The sequence below is a fragment of the Glycine soja genome, chromosome 7 (genome assembly GCF_004193775.1).
Source record: "Glycine soja cultivar W05 chromosome 7, ASM419377v2, whole genome shotgun sequence".
Classification (NCBI taxonomy): domain Eukaryota; kingdom Viridiplantae; phylum Streptophyta; class Magnoliopsida; order Fabales; family Fabaceae; genus Glycine; species Glycine soja.
In genome coordinates, this window is record NC_041008.1 from 3,135,574 (window position 1) to 3,146,093 (window position 10,520).

The following is a 10,520-nucleotide window of genomic DNA, read 5'->3' on the forward strand; positions in this document are numbered from 1 at the left end:
GAGTTTTGGTGCAGTGACTCCTCTAAATGCTTTACCACATATTTATCATGCTTACTTAGCCATCAGTTCTTGTGTGGCAGTTGTTCTTGATGTAATATTCCCCACTATATGTTTCATAAATCATTATTGTGCTTACATATCTGTGAAGCCTACCTCTGTCATCAATATAGGAAAGATTCCTCAAGATACAGATTGAAGGTTATGTTTGCATTAAACGACTAAATTATCGGAGAAGGAAAAATGTTTTATAGAATGGATTCATGATAGCATTTTCTCTATTGATTCGCAATTTCAGCATATGTTCTCGAATTTATTTCATTCACCTCGCAAGTGCTTTGCTGGAGAGCTTTAGATTATATCCTTTCTTGGGGGGCTCCTATTAACAAATTCTAGATTAATTGATTTCTGAAGTACTTTCATACTACGTGGGATGCTGTAATAATTTTAATTCCAGTGCTTCATCTATCACATACTTGTATCTATTAGATCATTATATGAATTGTAAATTAACTTTACATAATATTACTACTAATAAATCTATAAAGGCTATAGCGTTAAAATGGAATAAATCATTGAATATCTCTACCTAATTGAAAATGTTGTCCACGTGTCATTATATACTATGCATTGTGGCTATCTGTGTAAATGAAGGTTTATGCTGTGTAAGAATCATATTTTTGCAACACACGATATGTGCTGCATGAAGCTGAAGTTGAGGATCCGGCCCAGATGGTTTGACAATGGTGAGAAACTGTAACTTGTACTTAAATATCAGATATGAGTTGACTTTCAAAAAGATTGCATGAACAATGACTTGTGACGATCATATATCTGCTGTGTACTTGCTTTATCTTTTACCACCTTTAATCAAGCTGCTGAATATTGAAAAACAAGTTATAACCCTAATCCTCGGCCTAGAATTGGTTGACGATCACAAGATCTTTTGAATAAGAACACCCTATTTATTTATTTTTCTTATATTTTCTTTTTAAATTATATCAGATACTATTCTAGATCAGGAAATCCCAAGCAAGAATCACTACCATGTACCATCTAGAATACCCTGACCTAGAAGCTTCACGGGTTTTTTAATCAAAGTGTATTAGTTCACCTTTAAATTAGTGTGCTAAAAAAAAGACTAAATCATCATTTTGATCCTTTATTTTATTTATTTGATTCAAAATGATTATTTATCTTTTAAAAAGTTTATTTTTAATCTTTCCTCCCTCTCACCTATTCCACACAGAAACAGGTTAGACTTTAGAATTTTGTTTTGGAATTCTACCATTAACCAATTCTTCTATTTGAGGAAGGGATTGTGCTGATCCCAAACCCTCTTAACTACAAAGAGACGAACTGGGATGTGAGCGTTTGTGATGCGACTATAACCCTAATCTTCAACATCGGATGATATTTGGGACGTCCATTCAGAAAGCAAAAACATGTTTGGTCGTACATTAGATACACATGATCCGATTAAATACCATGATATGGTCTGCCCAAGTACACATTCATACTGTTACCTTCTTCACCTTCATCCCCAGTGGTGATGTTGAGTTCCGAATTGGAACCCCCATACGAGACTTCCAGAATAATGAAGCCCAAGTGAGAGGAGTGTGGAGCAATAGTTACATAATCATAATCGTGTGTTGTCTTATACTCCAACCCATTCTGGAACATTGCTTCCCGGATAGACATAGGTACCTTGAGCATCACCAAATGTAGATAAATGTTTGTGTGCAAATTTGACCATGTTAATTTTTGCATTCATCTCAATAGCCATGAGAGAATATTCATCCAATTGCAAGCAAGCAAACCTTTTTCTTATTTTCCTTCCGTTGTTGAGCAATAGAAGGGAACGTTGCAGTCTCCAATGATATGCATTCACGGACATCTAGTGTTTAAGAATTTTCTCCAAATCCCTCAGAAGAAACTTAATTCCTATTTTAAAAGCACACCACCATTTCACATGAAAGTGGAATAAAATAAATCTTTTTGTTATTCTCTTCCAGCTGCTAGCCGAACCTTCATATCATCTGTACCTTCTTCTTCTTAATTTTTTTTCTTTTATAGTGTAATAAGCATATATGCCTTCTTGGGTGTGTATAGAACCGAGAAGAACAAGGAAAAGAGATATGCTTCAGTAGTCTAAAACTAAGTGAGTGCTTTTATTTTTTTAAAAGAAAACGAGTAACAACCATGGAGTAGCAAAAACAACCCTTTCTATCTTTAAGAAAAATCACAAGAAAATGATGGTATCTCTCTGTCATGATCTTTACCCAGACAAAGAGAACTCTATAAATTCTTAGTATATAATTTAGGAACAACAAAATACACAAGATAAATCAAAAGGTTAGTACATCATTTTAGCATATCAGAAATAAAAATACAAACATATAGAACCACCTCACTCCCCCCTTACCTTGAATCAATAGTAAGGAAAAAGTATGAGGTTTGAGTTCTGGTTGTGGGTGCTCCAAGCAAAGACAACAATGTAGTCGTGCAAAAGATGGTTTGGAAAGTGATTTTATGGTATTTATCCGAAAAAGGGAAAGTGAGTATTCTATACTGTTTCATTTTGCTGATTAGATAATTAAATAACACACTCGCTCACTTAAAATTCCCCAAAGTTTGGGGGTAATAGAAAGCAAAGCAGCACAACTAACACGTGCACATGCTTATGACGGTCATTTCTCACATGATCACTGACTTCAGCTACAAAATGGGCCCGGTTAGTGGATTCAAATTTCGAAGTAGTAACTAAGAGAATGGGCCCGATAAAAAAAAATGGATACTGACACTGTTGTTGTGTGGAAAAAAGGAGAGAAGTAGTGACTAAAATTATGAAGCCCTTGTTCTACACAGGCTGCATCAGGTTTCTTTGGGCATTGCTACTTACACTCAGCGAAATTGCTGGTACACCCAGAAATTTCGCGATCTTCCCATTTTATCCTTCCATAAAAGGGTTATGGATCGGTCAATCTGTAAGTTTCATACGGATCAACTAATCCGTATGAGGCTTACGGATTAGCTGATCCGTATGAGTCCAATGGCCCAAGTAGGAGTTGAACTTGTGACTTTTAGGTTATTAGCACGACACCCTAACCAATTGAGCTAATAGAGCAATTATAGTATAAAATAAATAATGTTGTTATATATAACACTAAAATTTTAAATGTATATTTAATGCGCTTGTAAATTTGAATAATAAGTTTCGTGACAATTAATTTTGATATAACTCATACGCATTATTTTATCTGTATATTTTTTATGAATTAAAAAAACATTTTTGAATTTTTTTTAAAAAAACACTTACAAATCAAGTAATCCGTATGAGTTAATCATACGGATTACGTGGTCCATATGAGTCATACAAATTAACTCTCATATGGATTACGTAATCTGTATGAGTTAATCCGTATAACTCATACGGATCACATGATCCGTATGAGGTATATGAATTATGTAATCCGTAAAAATAAAAAACCTTTAAGGATATTTTTGGAATTTTGTTTTAATGCTGGGTGCACAAGCAATATGCTTGGCGCACCTAGCAAAGCCCGGTTTCTTTTGTTAATCGAACGGTTCAAACCCCCCCTTCTAGTAGGCAGTTGTCATATCTCTTCTCCGTTGTTAATATACTCTCATTTTCAATTTGTTTTTTCAAAAAATACACTCCCCTATTTATTTACATAAAAAAAGAAGTGAATAAGCAAAGAAAGAGAGTGAACATAACAAGTACCGTGATATTTCTATTTCTTTTTTGGTTTTGTTTTGTTTTATTTCGGAGTATTGTTGTGGAGGTGGTGAGTTTGTTGAATTTAGTAGTATTTGGTTTGGGCTTTCATGAACTAGGCTAGCTATTAATTTATGAGTTGCACTGCTGCGGGCCTAAACATTTAGTAATAGAAAAAATATTGCAAATGTTCAAAATAAAAGAGAAAGGAAAATAACAAGGTAGAAATATGTACAGAAATAATATGAACCGGAGAGCTGAAGGGTTAAAATATCTATAAAAATATGGGAAAAAAACAATGGAAGAATATCGTAAGACATCCAGGTAATTTCAGTTTATTTGAATTTTATATTTAGCTTTTACTTTTATTTTTAAAAAAGAGGATTAATTCAAATATGACGCCTTGTTAATTTTGTATTTTGGTTAGCTTTGTTATTCGTAATAAGAATTTTATCCTAGATTTTAAGGAAGTATTCAACCTTTTGTTTTGTCATTTTCTTCTGATTTTTTACCTAAGACACTTACATGCTTTGGGCTTTCTTTATTAACCTTAAATCACTCCCCTAATAAATGTTGACTCCACTCATCGATTCTTGATTGGATAATGCTGAATTGAATATATAGGGAGGTGTTCCTGGCACCCCCTACACGTTGTTATCATTTGTAATGATGAAAATGCTTCATTATAACCCATTTGACATGTATGTATATATATATATTCGGTTTCCATTGTGTACATGGAGTATACACGATATAAATAAGTTTTTGTTGTGTTTTTTTTTAAAAAATTAATACAATAGAAATGTATTTCTATTGTGTTAAATTTATTTAAGTTTCTTTTAAAAAATAAAAAATGACTCAACAAAAACTTAATTTTGTTATGTAAAAAAAAAAACACACACACACAATTGAAGCTTGTTTTCATTGTGTTAATTTTTTTTGAAAAAAATTAAACAATGAAAATTTATTTTTGTTGAATTAGATTTTTTTTATTTTCAAAAAACTTTAAGACAATGAAAACTTGGTTTTTGGAGTGTTGTTTTTTTTTAAAAAAATTAAGGCAACGGAAATAATTTTTCGTTGTGTTAATTTTAATTAATGGATATTTCTTTACATAAGAGGTATTTTTGTCTAATATTCATTAGATTGGGGATTATATAGCATAAAAAGAGGTGCGAATAGCATTTACCTTGAATATATACTTGATCGGTTAGCCCAAATTGGCTAACAGGTCCAGTAGACTTCAACTTTTTTGGATAAATCAATTTAAAAAAAAAAATATGATTCTGAGAACAAAACAAACATAAATTAAAATTCATTTCGATTTTTTTTTTCATAAGCGCTTACTAGAAAAAAAATGAAAAATATATTAAAACAAGTTTCTCTCATAATTTAAAATTAACTTATTACATACGTTAGCTTAGTTTTTGAAAAACTATAATGAAAGCATTGTTGTAAACTAACTTATATATGTGTTAGTTATGGAAGAAGTTTATTTCATTTTATCTTTATATTTTTTTAAAGATATTTATCTATGTAACATTAAAACTTCGTAAGTTTAATTCGATTTAGACTTGATTATGAAGTAAAAAATTGAATAAATTTAATTAATTCTGTTAAATTAATCAAATTAACCAAAAACTAATGCTGTGCTTTTTCCCACAGAAATTAAGCATAAATGGTTATGATCTTTCTCAAAAGTTAGTTATTTCACATCACAATGATTTTGACGACGATATGAAAAGCAGGATTTCAGTGTTACCTTGTTCTCTCTGAACAGAACACTGACATATATGTATGTTGTCGATATTTTATTATACTTTTCTTTTTTCTTTTTTGCGTTGTTGCGGAATAGTAGTGGCAGCTGCCTCGCACGTGTAGCTTAGATTATTTACCCTTTAATTTCTCTGCACACAATATTAACGTGCCCAAATATGAAAAGCTGTTTGTGATTCTTTCTTTGAACAAAGATTTTGAAGTTCGGTCTTCAATTTTTAGTTCTTTCTTAATTTGTAGTACTTCATCCATAATGCACCAGAAGAATGTCGGAAATGCAATCATTATACTCATGGCATAACAATTTGATTTTGAGTGTAGATGGTTAAAAAGAGAAAAGAGATACGAAGCAAAAAAAAAATACAAGAGAAATTGATAAGTAAAAAATACAAAAAAAATAAGATATATAGAAATGAGATAAATGAAAAAAACAGTAAATTATTATATCCAATAAACATCCTCATTCCTCTTTATTTTTTTCTTCTTATTACATCAAATCATTAATTATATCAATTACATATTTTTTTTCTTTTCTTATATCTTTTTCTAGATCTAGATACTCAAGGCATATATATCCAACAATTATTTTTCTTTACATAAGGTCTTAAATTTTAGTCTTATTATTATCATTATACATAAAAAAAATGGAGTATAATAAGAAAAAATGTATATAATGAAGTGTATGAATACATGCATAAAAATCGTTAAATATATTTTAATTTCACACATAATTCGAGGTGATTATCTAATATTTTTTATACATTGAGTTGTATTTTAACTCAAAAAGTAGGATAGATTAGGATTTATCATTTAGGATCTTTGTTTTGTTAGTTTTAGGTCTTTTTGATATTTTTGTGAGAGTTTTTATATGAAAATGAATTAGTTAGACAAGTGGAGCTCTACTTGTTTCAGCGTGACTTGTTGTGTGCTTAAGCGAGCCGAGACAAAATCAATTGAAAGAAACATTGATTTGCCTCGCTTAAGCACAATTGTTGAGCAAGAGAAATTTAGAAAATTTATGTTGAAGTTAACTTTGCTTAAGCATGACATGTTATGCACTTAAGCAAGCTAAGTCAATGAGCAACTTTGGATTTACTAGAGGTTCTCACTTAAGCCCAAGCCTCAAGGTGCTTAAACGAGAAAAGTAAGCCAATGGAGGGACACGAAAACACGCTTAAGCATGACATTCCATGTCCTTAAGCGAAGAGAATAAGAAGATGACAAATTTAAGTATAGAAGGCCTCACTTAAGGGAAGAGGTCGCGACAGGCCTAAGCCCATATCAGAATATAAAAGACTTTAATTAGGTCTAATTGAAGGGACATTTTAGTCCATTTTGAGAGTAGCTTTCTGGCAGAGAATAGAACTATTCTTAGGATTCTTTACTTAGTTTGATTAGGAATTTGTAGGATTGCTTTTGGTCATTGTAATCATGTCATTAGCAACTAATCTTCTCATCTGTCAAGGTTGGAAAGACTAAACCTAATTCATATAATATTCTTTCTTAATACAATTATTCAGATTTATTATTCTTCTTTTCTTAATGTTTGTCTTAGACTGATCATCTATTATTTGATCTCAAAAAATTAATAGTTTAGTCAACAGATATTTGTTTGATTCCTGAACTAAAAAAAGTACCTAATTGTGATTGATTCTAGATATAGGTGAATATCAATTAGGCTATGCTAATTCTTAAATGTTAATTCGAGTTGCTTAGGTTGATTTGCTAACACATTGAAAATTAATTTAAATAACTTAAACTCATTCATCTAAGACATTAGAATTAGAATATAACTGTGAATTGGAGAAAAATTACATAAATAACTAAATTAATTAAGATTATTAGATTGAAAAAAGAAAAAACAAACTCCAACTCTCATTGTTCAAACCATCAATTCTCACAACAATATTTTGATTACTCTTCTACTAATTTCTTTTATTTGTTTTTCACTCTTACATTGTTCTTTTAAGCATTCAACTATAATTAATTGAGAAATACTTCTACAAAATCTTAGTATCTTAATCTTAATTGTTCAAATATCCACTAGTTCTTTAAAAGATGACTTGGAAGTAATTCTTATTATTATTTAGAAACTTGGTTTAACTTAAACTTAAACACAGGGAAAATCCCTGACAATGCATTGCCTATAATCCTCGATGTAATGCTATATATATGTTATTTAATCAAGAAGAGGATAACATAATGAAGGAAATGCATGGAAAGTTCAGTTTACTGGGAGCACTGCAGCCTGCTGAGCATAAAACAATCATTCTTACTGTATTGCAGTCGTATACTCAGAATTACAAGCACTGGATCCACTAATAAAGATATATACTCGATTTTTTTTCTTAATTTTGGTTTTGAAATTTGTTTTATTATATAAAAAAAATTATTTGGTAACTAATTTCTCATTCAAAATAAGTGTTAAAAAAAACACTTATTGAAAGTACATGCAGACATTTTTCGGTTCCAACTATATATATAGACATTCATCCCACAATTTGCTTTACCCTAAAATGTTCACTTTTCAGATTTCTGACTTTTGATGAGAAGTGGCTAAGGTAGTATATAATAGTATTCATTGTATTTTGTCTCGTGTCAAAAACCTTTTCGACCATCCAATACTGAAGCGCGTGTTAACCTTAACCCATATATGTTGGAGACCAAGAAAATTGAAATCTACGTAATATTGTAAACAAAGGACTGGAATACCTGCAAAATGGTGCAGAAAAACCATGCGTTTCGTGAAGAACTTTGTTGTACACACTATTTTTTGTGACTTCGCTACACTATTTGGAAAAATCGTGCGCACCCGGTTCTAAACTCTATGATTGTTGTTCAGTTTCCTTTTCCTCTTTTTCATTATATCTTCATTGGCTGACGCGGGTAACGGGAAAACTTTAAATATTTTCAGATTACATGAATATTGAATGTACGAGTTGATGATGATTAAACATCTGCGTCATATTATGAGAGTTTTTACTTTTAAAAGTATTTAATGGTTATCCACTTTCAGTTAAACTGTTTTACATTGACGACTAATTAAGACTGACCACAGCTCCGGATTAACTCGTGAACCCAATCAGTTAGAACAGAACCAATAGCAAAAAGAAAAAAAAAGTTTGGTTTGGTTCATCAGTTTAGTTCGGATTTTGTTTGTCCCAGCCAAATGACTTTGGTTCAGTTTGGGAAATTTGAACCTAAAGAACCTATCCAAACTGAACATGTACATCACAAAGTTCACGATACGCATACTCACTATATTATGCCTATGTAAGAACAGACAAAAATAGATGAACTGACCTGACATAGAACAAAATTAAACTGTAAAAGCAGTTCAGGCAAATTGAACTAAACTGCATGTGAAACATTTCAAACGAACTGAACGTATGAGTTTGGACAAACTGATTTAAATCGAACCGCTCTAACTGTTCGAACTACTCCGAATGGCTCTGAGCTGTTTGTACTATTCTCAATAAAGTTTTTTTTAAGCATAATTTTCGATCTCATATGTTATATATAGTTCAATTCGGTTTAAAAGCAGTTCATTTTTAAAAACTTGAAGTAAAAAATAATTCAATTTAATTTTTTATTCAAAATAGTTCAATTTTTTAACGCAATTCAGTTCAGTTTGCCACTAGTTAAACTTAATTTTTTCTTTAAAAAGACCCTCTTCGATCAATATATAGATTTTAAAATATAGGTTACAACACTCCTTCTTCGTACTTGTCTCAGTACAAAAACAACGGGTAATGCAAAAGACATAGTAGTATACGAGTATGTTGCTTCACATCAATCACACAAAAGTCATAACAACGAATGTGGCATCTATTTAAATTTTCCTTCTCTCCATCACTCTCTATTAGCACTCTTCCAGGACATCATAATTAGTGTACGAGTATCAGACTCGAAGTCGACATAGCTAATGCAATTATTAGCCTCGGCTTAATAAACTGACACTAATAAAATTGTTTTTTATTTTTTATTTGTTTTTACAACTTACCATTAGGTAGCGACTTCAACACTAAGTTGGTGCTAAATTATTTTGTGCTATTGTATATATTTTTTTTTATTAATTTTTCACTTTGTGTCATTTATAACTGATGCTGTTTTTCATTTGTCTGGTTAATCAAAACTCATAGTAGATTAACAAGCTGTAATACTTCACATAACTATTAAACGGTTAGAGTTAACAAGTTGCACTACCAAAAAATCACGATTTGTGGCGATTAAAAGCAGCACCACCAACACCAACGTCTCCTGGACCTGTTGCAATTGAATTAATCTTTTAACAACTTAAATCAATTTCCAAATTATTTACAAAATGATTCAAATACTTAAGGCTCACCCCTATAGAGAAAGAAAAGGTGAAAGGTGACAATTAATTTTCTAATGCGGGACCTAATTAGCAGAGTATACTCACATGGGTACCGGGTTGATATCCAATTGACGGAAACTGAGGCTATTTCTTTATTTTTAACAATTTTATTCTTTTAATAAATAGAAAATTATTTTTAATTCTCTTAAAACCCAAACAAAATTAAGGTTTTACAAATTCAGTCGCCCTTTTACTTTCAATTTTTCAGATACTTGATAACCAACAAACTTTCAAGAGCGTGGGAAAGTTAGATAGAAAGTAGCTACAAGTGATATCAATGAATGGCAGATGGGTGTATTTATAGTACTTATGAATTTTCATTTATTTTGTATTTAATTAATCTCTACTCACTAAAGCAATTGCAAAATTATATGTACCCCCCTATGACGCATACTGATTTGAAACCTAAAAGCTACTTTTTATTCAATGGAAATACTTTTTAAGTTTTAAGGAGCAAATTATTGGTGGTGGAGACACAGATAGCTAGGTTTCTTTTTGGGTCTTCCATAATAAGAATAATGTATTTATGCATATTATATATAGAGCATACGTGATTATATGCACCCCTCATCTGCCAACATTATAGTATCTTTCTCACTCTCGTGATCACACTTACATAATTTGTAACCA